Here is a 12,372-nt window from a genome sequence, read left to right on the forward strand (position 1 = left end):
AATATAAAAAACGAAAATATTAATTATCCAATTTAATTCAAATAGAGTAGGCCACAGCAGCAGGAACAGCCACAAAATAACAAGTACCACAAAATTAATTAGCTAAATAATAGTGCATTCAAACAGTGTTGCGTTCTTGTGGTGAGCTGGGTGACCAGAGCTCCTAAGGGGATATTGGGGGATAAAGTCAAAAGTTTTTCGAAAATTATGGGTGTGCATACGTTTCCGTGAAACTGGGATGTCTGTCGCGAACTTGGGGAGACATGTCCAACAGCGGACAGCAATAGGCTGAACTGACTAACTGACTGACTGACTGATACATTTCCTTGATTGAATTTTTTATTTATGCACTTCTATTTATAAAAATATAAAGTCGCTTAAACATATTTGCGATCTAAACAACGTTTATGAATAATAAAATTGATATGTAACTAAATTAATGTTAAATTTTATTTAAATATGTCGATTCTTCATACTGTTAGTTTCCGGCCCGTTATCGTTTCGTCAGGAATCAGGATGAGTAATGGTAACATTGAAATTGAACAGGAAAATAATAGTTTAACCAGTTTTTCAGAGAATTGTTTTTAATAGTTCATATCAAACTATTAAAAAAATTTTGTTTCTTAAATTGTGAATTGTTAATTTTGAGGACAAAGGATAGATAGGTACACGATTTTCTTAACATGCAAAACTTTGACTATGGTACAATTATATAACTATAAATAGAACACGCAATTTTAACATCAAATTACATACAACTTTTTATTTCTGTGACAATTTTATTTTCATTATAAACGACTGAGACAAAAAGAAACCCACCATATGAGTAACAAGGACAGACACATATCATTTTTGCTTTTTTTAAACACCAACGATTATCATACTGACCTTACCCAATGAGTTTTTATTTCGTTCATAGACAATTATATTAAAATCTCAGAGCGGGACTAATGGCGATTTCAAAGAAGTGAGAATTTAATCTCAAGAATATCTTTTATTTTTTAAACATTAAGCGCGATAAATAATGGTTGTACTTTCAGAATTCGCTAGTATTTTCAGATAAAAAAGCGTTCGCTATTTTTAGATATGGTAATGACATTCTGAGGTAGAGATAATTTTAGCTTTTTAAAAAAAGAACATAATTGTTTTTTTAATGTAAAAATTGTTAATGATAGTAACATTGAAGTTTTTAATTTTGATGGTAATAACTTTAGGTAAATTATTACATGAAAAATTTCATAAAGCCGACAAAAACAGGAATTAAAATGTATTTTTCGAACTAGTATGCATATGTCATTTCAGACAGGTCGCTAGAGAGGATAAAACCAGTCAGGTCAACTTGTCTATATATATATGAACGTTTGTCTTTATGTGTATGTCTTTTATAGAATCGTAAATTATGTATTTGGTCAAGTCTATGATCTTTAGTAAGCTGTTGTGCATGAGCCCACATAGGTTTCTGAGTTGGTACAACCAAAGAAAACTTAGCAACGCGCGCAGGGTACAGATTTATAAATATTTGTCGAATTCGTATAGAAATAATTATGTTTGCTCGCAAACAAAACAAAACTTCTTCAATTAATTACATCGATAAGTAATAAGCATAGCACTTTGTTACTAATAATCTCCTTTTACCTGGGGTTGTCTGGAAGAGATTGCTTAAAGCAATAAGACCGCCTTTGCATGCTGTCATTGTAACTACTTTTTGTTTAATTTTATTTCTGTACTTCTGTTTTTTTTTCCTTTTTTTTACTACGTAAAAGTGTTTGATTATATTTATGCAAGAAGAATATAATAAGAAAGAAGAGCAAAGAAGACAAGAAGTAGAAGTAAATAAATAAATAATAAAACGTAGGTAGTCGATAAAACACTCAATTAAATAGGCATTATTAGGGATAGCTCAAAAAGCACTTGTTAGGTCTGAATCAAATTTAAATGGGACCAGATGACAAGTAGCGCTTCAGCCAGTAATATCCCACTATTGGGCATAGGCCTCTTTCCCCGTGTAGGAGAAGGATCAGAGCTTAATCCACCACGCTGCTCCAATGCGGGTTGGCGAATATATTCCCTACTATGAGTAACGATCAATATCAATATCAGGTGTACATGATAACAATCGGGACCGACGGCTTAACGTGCTCTCCGAAACACAATGGGGAGACCCACAAGGACTGAACAAACACCCAGACCACGGCAAGCACCTGTATGGCCAATACAAATGTTTGTCATGTGCGGGGGTCGAACCCGCAACCGCCAGCACAACAGGTACAAACCGTACAGGACAAGTACCAGCTTTCGATTAAAAAAAGCATCATCCATTTTTTTTTTACATTTGGCACACCTAGTAAAAAGTCATGAGGATCATACAAAAAAATTACAATTGAATTGTGAAACTCCTCCTTTTTAACTTGGTTGAAAATACTTTCTGTATTAACAATGAGTCTTATCATTGTTACTCTTGTATATAGAACAATAATAAATCTCGAACGCAGTTTGTTCGTGGAATTGTCCTTGTGGTATATGTAGCGAGACAATAATGCGACCGTGCGCGCGCGGCGTGGCGGTGGTTGACAGGTGCCAATCTCATACGTGCGCGCGCTCAAGTATCGATACACACAGGAGGACAATTCACTTTTAGATACGGATGTGATTTATTTTTATGAAAATATAAAAGTATTTAGTGATCTAAGATCCATGTTAGTGCGATCTAATGAAGAAGGTTTTAATTCATTAGGCTGTTCTTGTTCGAATAGTTGAAATTTTCTAGCGATTTAGAATTTGATCGCATAGTAAGCTTAATGTTTAATCTTTATAGCCATTGAGCACTATATGAGTAGTTGGTAAATGTTGTGTTTCATTCAATCAAAGATCCTGGATATGTGTTGACAGTATTTGTTGGTCTGGGTCGCTATTAGTTATCAAATAAATAACAGTTAAATTGATTACTAACAGACGATTTGACGAGTGGTTATTCAATTATACCCAATGATATGTATTCAATTGACTATTTTTCCGACTACGTTGGTGACGTTCTCATTTTAATACTAAACAATTATTATAAATTAATCGATAGCTATTTCGAGTCAAAATGTCGTGATTCCCACCGTGTGTACCTCGTGAACGGTTCACGCGTCACAAACCCTCGCGTCTGTCGAGGATGCGAACTATTAAAGGACCCCTCGTTGCTCCCGATAACTGCTCCGACTCATCCAGGTACGCGGAACACGAAGTTTGCGTTAAATCCTATAAATATAACCAAGCAATTGTTGTGTATTCGTTAACCATCAAATATACCTATAGTACGCTTGTTTGCCTATTTGAACATAAAAAAATCAACGTAAGTGACCGATATTATTGTAAGTTCTAGAATAATTTGTAACAAAAATCATATGTAAGACAAAGACATATTTTACAACTGTAGTGCCAATAGTTCCCCTTATGGAACCCTCAGCCTTTTGACAGACGTGTTATTTTTTAAATAATTCTCGGCCTCTCATGTTAAGTATTGTGACATTAATGATAATAATCTTAACAATGTTTACCACTATAATTACATGTACCTACATTATAACTCATAAAAAATTTATTAAGCAATCTTATTATTGTCTTACATGACATCAAAATGTTGTATAAATAAAACCCTTCAAGACCAGACCTATGAGAAATTATGACTTAAAAAACTTACTATACTTTGTTATGTTTATATATTGTAACTAGCTATACCTTGCGATTTTACCCACGTTTTATTGCGATCCAGTAGACATGTCGGGATAAAAAGTATACTGTATGTGTTATTCTGGATCTTTGTATCGACTTTATCAAGTTTTATTACAATCAGTTCAGTAAGTCTTATGTTAAAGAGTAAGAAATATCCGTCCACACTAACTTTAGCATTTATTATATTAGCATGATTTAATTATAATTTCAAGTCACTATTAAATAAATAGGTAGGTAAGAGTTGCATTTATCAGCCAAGAGTACTTTTAATTAAATCTCGTATACATATTTTTTTGTACATTAGTGGGAGGCAAAGGGCAGGTTATGACTTTTACTTTTTATCTGGTGACCGTGGATAATTCGAAAAAAAAATGTAATCAGTCCCAGTGAGACCACAAAATGTAGTACAATTTTAACTTTCCCTGTCGTTAGGCGAAGATGTGCGTGTGTTGTGAACTCGTTTGGATGTAGGATACGGTTTATCGGTACGGAGATTGTTATTTTTATTTAATTTTTTTGGTTGGTTTGGTTTTTTATGAAAATATTATAGGTACAGAATTTTAGAAAATTATTTGTCATTAAAATTCACGTACATATAAAGGTGCGTCCCTCACTAATCTACTAAATTGACAATTTGCCAACTGGGTTCGTCGAAGTTTAGTTTCTTGCAAAAGGAATATTTAAAAATAATATTAATTTGTGAACATTTAAAATATTTTGAATATCTGTTAGTTATATCACACTACTCGTGTTTATATTTATTGTAATAGGTTTTATATAATTTAACACTCTATATAGGCTTTAAAGATAAGTGGAAATTCAATCTGCGACTGCTGTTAACTTCCGGTTCACAAGGATACAAGACGTATCTCATATCATACATAGTTTTTTATCCGAAACATGATTTCTATTAATGTTGTAACCTTAAATGCACGGATACTCCTTCCTGTGTTCTACATTACGCAAATTGGTAATTTTGGACATTGCCATTTTCGTCTATCTGATAAAACCTAAACTTATTTCTAACCTTAGATGCATTGATCGATTTCCTTCGTATGTTCTAAATTCAAGGCAAATTAGTGATTTTGGACATTGCCATTTTTTGTCTATCTGTTAAAACCTAAACTTAATTCAAATAAATCATAGTAATAATAATCCAAAAAATGAAGACTTTGCCGCGAATTACATAGTTTAAATAGTCAGTAGCAATGGTCAAATTACAATGCAATTATTTTGCAAAATCCGTTAAAATAAAAATGCCGTAATTCAATCACGTAAATATGACTACATAAGAGCCAGTATACACATTGATGCCGTGTGTCAGTTGACTTACGTGTAATATTTTTAAGTTTTATTAATGGAGTGATGATTAAATTTTTTTCCCGTTTTTCAACGAAAGCGAATGCGTTTATAATTGACTACACGATCACGTTTCGTGCGAGGTAATGTGTTAATAAAAAAACAAGTCGAAAAACCTCAGAGGAAATTATATCAGGCACTCGGATTGGGGTTGAATTTTGATAAAAAAAGGGTGGAGAGAAATACTCTTAACCGTGTTAGACGTACTGATGAGAATATTGTAAACCACAAAGCGATTGGATTACCGAAAATTGTGTTTTGACTGAAAACCGGATATACTGTGCGATCGATATTTTGTAACGATTTTTGCGGTCATATTTCGATACTAATTTTACAAGGGGGTTGAATTTATGTGTGCGGTAGTGTATCACGATGTTTACTAAGTTGAGCAACAGTTTTTATTTTCAGCGTGTATTTTACAGATAATTTTTACAATATTATAGATATAATGTTTTATTTTATTTTATTTTTGTATATTACGAACAGTAAAACAAATAATTGTGTTGCTCTGAAAAGAGAAGTTTTTTATTTTACCATATAAACTAATTTACAAAATATTATTTATTATTAAATTATTTACAAACTAACCTGAAAAGAGAAACAACATTTAAAGCTATTGCTTTACCAGTTCTTTATAATAACTATTATTTAAATATTTACAGTTACAATATAATTCTCGCAATCGTTTTAATATGAAAAAACAGCTCCATAGCAACCAATTCGCAGATCAAATATCCATCAAAGAACAATTACAAAATAAACTAATAACTTAAATGAAGTGTCACGCACTTTGTTTACATCTCCCCCCCCCCCTTTTTTTTTCTAAATTACAAAGTTTTAGTGTCATACTTTACTACTGGAATAAGTTTTGTAATATGGAAGAGGTTTGATTCTGCCTTTTTGTGACCCGTGTCTACTTTATAAATTGAATTGGATATTTTGTCTACAATTTCATAAGGTCCTATTCTCAATTCATCAAGTTTTTTTCGGTTTAATTGGTTTCCGTTTTCAACGTATACATAATCTCCTACTTTTAGTTCATGATGTTTTCTGTTTTTATCAAATCTTTTTTTATTATAATTGTGTGATTTTATACTATTTTCTAAGGCAATTTTTCGGTCTTGCAAAAGACAATTATGTGTTGTATTTTTCTTCAGTTCATCTGGTAGAACGTCAAATTTTTTTCCCTCCAATAAATATTTTGGAGAGAACCTTGTTACACCATGTTCAGTTTCGTTATATTTTTCTGTGCATTCGTGAGCAATAGTTGTCCAAGCAATTTTGCCCTTCCTTTCATTAATCTTGCAACGAATTTTATTAACCAACGTTTGGTTTAACCTTTCATTTAATCCGTTTGAAAATGGTGCATTTACTGCAGTGAAAACTATAGGTATATTTTCTTTTTCTAAAAACTTTTTAAAATCTTTTGAATTTATGCCTGGATATTGATCTGATAAAATCATGTCAATTTTATAATCTTTTGTTACTTTTTGGACCAGTTTTATAAAATCATTCGCACTTTGGGTTTTGGATGTCAAAATATAGGCGTAACGAGTGAAGTGATCTACTAGAAGATGTAAATATTTTTTGGTTGAACGAGTACCACCAAATCCCCCTAAGGTATCTATAGACACTATTTCAAACGGATAAGTAGCGGGACCTAAGTGAGACATTAATCCAAACTTGTATTTTCCTCTAGATTTATTTTTTATACAGACATCACAATTTTCGCAAACTTTTTTTATATTGTCCAATAAATTTTTGGCGTGATAAAATGGTTTAATCTTGTTTTCCATTTGTTGTCTGCCTATGTGACAGTAGTAGTGATGTACATGTTTTATAATATTTTTACTAAATTCCTCAGTTAATACAATCTTTTCATTTTTTCCTATCTTTTTATAATATATATTATTTTTTAAAATAAGTTTATTTATATTTTGTTTTATTTTTTCATTTTCATCTTGATCATTTCGTATGTCTTCTAATTTTACAAAATTTACTATTTTTAAACTACTATCTTTATTTTCATACGATTCTAACACTGGGTTTCTGCTTAGAGTATCTGCCTCTATATTATATTTGCCTGGAGAATATATTATTTTAAAATCGAACTGCGACAAATAATATGTTAAATCTCCTAGTTCTTCGTCCGTTCTGGCTTTAATATTCATTTTTTCTAAAGGTTTGTGATCTGAATAAACCGTGAATGTTTTTCCCATAAGCCAGTGCTGCCAGTATTTTACTGCCTCTTTTATTGCTAAGCACTCAAGATATATTGCTTTTTTCTTTTTTTGGGAGTCATTTAATTTTTTTGAAAAGAATGCACAAGGTTTTTCATCACCATTGGGTTGAATTTGTTTTAAAATCGCACCTACACCTTGTATGCTAGCATCTGTATATATATGTATTGGCAAATCTGGATCAAAGATGGCTAGAATAGGTTTTGAGCAAAGTAATCTTTTTATAGTATCAAAAGATTCTTGGCATTTATCTGACCAAACAAATTTTTCTCCTTTTCTTAATAAATTATGTAAAGGGTCCAGTATAATTGAAACATTTGGCACATATTTTCCATAGAAATTAATTTTTCCTAAAAATTGTCGTACGTTTTTTTGTGTTTTTGGAGTTGGAAATTCTTTTATAGCAATCAAATTATCTTTTAATGGAGTGACAGTATTGTTTTTTATTATGTGTCCTAGATATTTTACAGAGTCCTGTGCAAAATTACATTTCGTGAATTTTAATTTAAAACCTTCTTTTAAAATTGCTTCCAATAACAAAGATATGTGCTCAATGTGTTTTTCGAATGTTTCAGAAAATACTAAAATATCATCAATGTAATTAACAGTAAAATTTGACAGATTATATTTTCTTATAATGCTACTTAATATTCTTTGAAAAATAGCGGGAGCAGTTTTTAAACCAAAAGGTAAGCAAGTCCATTGGAAGTGTGCCTCTTGAGTAACAAATGCAGTTTTATGTCTATCTTCAATTTTAAGAGGTATTGACCAGAACGCTGAGTTTATATCGAATGTTGAAAAAAATTTACATTTCCTTGTTTTAACCATTAGATCCTCGATTAGCGGAAATGGTTGCGATTGGGGAACTATAATTTTATTTAATTCGCGAAAATCTATACAAAGCCTCGATCTCCTTCCTTCTTCTTTTTTAAATGCTAGTGTTACCGGAGCGGCAAAAGGGCTATATGACTCCTCAATTAAATTATGTTTTAGCAGTTTTGATATTTGATGTTCAATTTCTTTCATATCCTCAACAGAACATCTATACGATCTTTTACTACAGTATTTATCTATTAACAAATCAATATGGGCTTCATAGCCTTTTACAGTACCTATATCATATTTGTCTTTAGCAAATACTGAATTATATTTGCGTATCAATTTATCAATTTCATATTTTTTTTTATTGTCTAAATTATTTAATGAAATATCAAAATTATCGACTATTATATTTTCATTAAAGTTTATTTTATACTCATTATTTATAGTTTCTTTTTCATATTTTTTTTCATAAGATTTACCTTCTTTATTCTCTATAGCACTACCTGAACTGCCAGGAATTTCTTTAGTGCTATTAGGTTGCTTTTCTTTATCTTTTATGTAGTCTTTATTATTATTGCTGATAGCATTTTGAGTTATACATAAATTCTCATTTTGAGTTAAATGATATTGTTGTATACAGTCTAACCCAACAAGAAAATCATAGTCGAAGTTGTTTTCATCTATAACAAAAACATTAACATGTTTTTCTATTTCAAAAATTTTAATTTTTAGATTTACCATTCCTATTGATTTTTTTACGCCATTAATAGTTTTTAAACCTGCATTTTTATCATAAGTATTTATTTTTTTCAAAGATAATAACCTTGAATTAATTAAAGACACATTAGATCCTGAATCATATATTCCTAATGTTTCTACAGTGTCATTAATTAGTAATTTAATTTTTATTAATGGCGGCACTATTAGTTTTTTTGATCGATTTCATTTAATTCTACCTCTAATTCAGAATTGTTAACACTCCTTATTTGAGCTTGTTTTGGATTATCGTTATTTTTATTTTTGAACCAACATAGGGATTCAGGATGGTAACGTATACCTTTATTCTCTTTTTCACAAATTTTACATGGGCTAACCAAGGGCTTCACATTTTTCTCTATAGTTTTATTTTTCGAAGTTTCTATTTTTTTATGAAATACTTTTTTTTGTACCATATGCTCTAAGCTTCTTAAGTTATTAAATAAGTCTTCAGTTTCCTTTAAACTATTCCTATCAATCATATCTGCAATAAAGTTCGGTAATCCGGTGGCAATCAGATCAATTATAGTGAGTTTATTTATGGACTTATTTATTTCTAATAGTAGTCTCTCTTTCTTTAATGCATACTCCAGTAATGAGCCTTCTCTGTATTTAAATAGCATTGCATACCTGATCGGCGACCAACCTTTATCCGCATATGTTTCACAAAATTTCTTTTTCCACATTGCCCATTCTGAATTTATTGTATGCTTTATAAGCATGGAACTATACCAGTCTAAACAAGAATCTTCTAAAAATAACCTAAAAATTTCAATTTTTTTGATATCTTTTTCTATTCCTATACGGGTACATTCCGATTCAAAGGTAGTCATCCACTGCGACACATTGGTAATCTTGCTATTAAATTTTTCTATTACAAATTTTTCTACCACTTTCCCCATATTAAAGGGTTTTACTAAATCTTTCTTCATTTCAGCGAAGTTTTCTATGATTTTTGCTAGAGATTCTTCTGAAAACCCTGTTGTAGTTTGTGGTATTGTTTGTTCCTCCAGTATGTATCCCATAAATTGTTTATTTCCATCTTCATCACAATAAGCCGCTTTCATCTCCGGATTCATGGATATCCATACCTGTCGTTTCTCATGCCGTTTTTGTAATGTGGACTTTACTTTCTGAAATATTTGAGTATGTACTATTCCATCATGTAATTTTACAGGTTGTAACTTATCTGGGATCACAAAAGTCCGGCCATCTAAATCCGTGATTCTAGTTACACAAATAATATTTGTTTTCGTATCTTCACTGGCTTTGACTATGAATTCGAATTTTAATTTTTCCATCTTTTCTGGTAACAAGCTGTAGAAATGTTGTTTTATAATGTTTTATTTTATTTTATTTTTGTATATTACGAACAGTAAAACAAATAATTGTGTTGCTCTGAAAAGAGAAGTTTTTTATTTTACCATATAAACTAATTTACAAAATATTATTTATTATTAAATTATTTACAAACTAACCTGAAAAGAGAAACAACATTTAAAGCTATTGCTTTACCAGTTCTTTATAATAACTATTATTTAAATATTTACAGTTACAATATAATTCTCACAATCGTTTTAATATGAAAAAACAGCTCCATAGCAACCAATTCGCAGATCAAATATCCATCAAAGAACAATTACAAAATAAACTAATAACTTAAATGAAGTGTCACGCACTTTGTTTACATAGATATTTACAATTCAGAACTTAATAACTAAATATATACAGATAACAAAAATTGTATAACGTCTCACAGTAAACGGTTTCAGTATGATAAAAATCCTGTTTCAAGATCTAAAAATACATAACATGAACATTATGGCACATATAAGAATTCGTTACGAACGCGAATGGAAACTAACCAGCGCAACTGTCAAATGCTGTAACCACTGCGCCAACGCATCCTATATTTAAGAAACGTTTCGTTTTACTTACAAGCCGTTTAAATTTAAACACATGTTACAAATAGAGATAACGTATACTTAACAATTAGTATAATAATAGTAAACGGAACTTTAACATACCTAAACATACCTAAACAAAGGATGCCTTTATGCCATAGTGGTTAATTAGAAGTCAAATAGCTTGTTTTAAAACCGTAGTTAATGAAGTGTAGATAAAGCTGTAGCGTGATTTAGCACAATTTCGTAGTATTACAGCGATAATAATTTAGAGTGAGCCAAAAATGCGATTTAAATCCAAAGATTTTTTTTTTATCATGAATCATTAATGTGATTGTTGTAATATAGGAAAATAAAAATAAAAAAACAAAACAGACGGTTGTAAAGTAAAAAAGAAATTATTGTTACTCTTGAGTTTTTTAGGGTTCCGTACTCAAGGGATAAAAACGGGACCCTATTACTAAGACTTTGCTGTCTGTCCGTTCGTCCGTCCGTCCTTCTGTCTGTCACCAGGCTGTATCTCAAGAACCGCGATAGCTAGACAATTGAATTTTTCACAAATTATGTATTTCTGTTGCCGCTATAACCACAAATACTAAAAACAAAATAAAATAAATATTTAAGGGGGGCTCCCACACAACAAAAGCCATTTTTTGCCTATATTTGCTTGATATCAATAAATGGTAATAAGTAGAAGCACTTGAAATATTCAAAAAATATGTAATTATATATTAACTTTAATATTAAATATAAAAATTAAAAAATGTCTAAACAAATTTTTTTTGTCTATATAATATTTCACCTAGTCAATAGTATGGAACTCTTCGTGCGCGAGTTCGACTCGCACAAGGCCGTTTTATTATTTGGTTAATTACGTAAGTATGGAAAAACAGCAAAAAAGTCTGAAGAAGCAAGAATATGTACGACATTAAAAAAAATGTAATTAAATAATTATCAATTCTTGTTAAAAATGTAAACAAACGTCTTAAAAAAAACTATAGCAGTAGGTATAACTTACTACTAACAACTTATTTGAAGTGATCACAATGTATTTACCGTTTTAGTGAATTAACAGTGACAGCAAAAGTGTTAAGTAAGTAATACATTTTTTACATTTTGTAATATTCATTTATTTATTCCCGCCTCGGTCGGCTTCAATTGACGGTAATTAATAGTAATGAATTACGCTTCAGCCTGTGATATCCCACAGCTGGGCCTAGGGCCTATAGGCCTCTTTCCCCATGTAAGAGAAGATTTAGATTTAGAGCTTAATTCACAACGCTGCTCCAATGCAGGTTGGTGGCAATATTCCCTACTATGAGTAACGATCGCCATTAGGTGTACACGATTACAACCGGGACCGACGGCTTAACGTGCTCTCCGAGGCACGGTGGGGAGACCCAAAAGGACTGCACAAACACCCAGACCACAGCAAACATCTATATGACCAATACAAATGTTTGTCATGTGCGGGATCGAACCCGCAAACGCCAGCGCAACAGCCATAAACCAGTGCTGTGACCGTTGCGCCAACTCGTCGTCAATGAAGAAGAATTAATGAAGACCATTAATTA

This window comes from Melitaea cinxia, chromosome 19 (genome assembly GCF_905220565.1).
Source record: "Melitaea cinxia chromosome 19, ilMelCinx1.1, whole genome shotgun sequence".
Lineage (NCBI taxonomy): Eukaryota > Metazoa > Arthropoda > Insecta > Lepidoptera > Nymphalidae > Melitaea > Melitaea cinxia.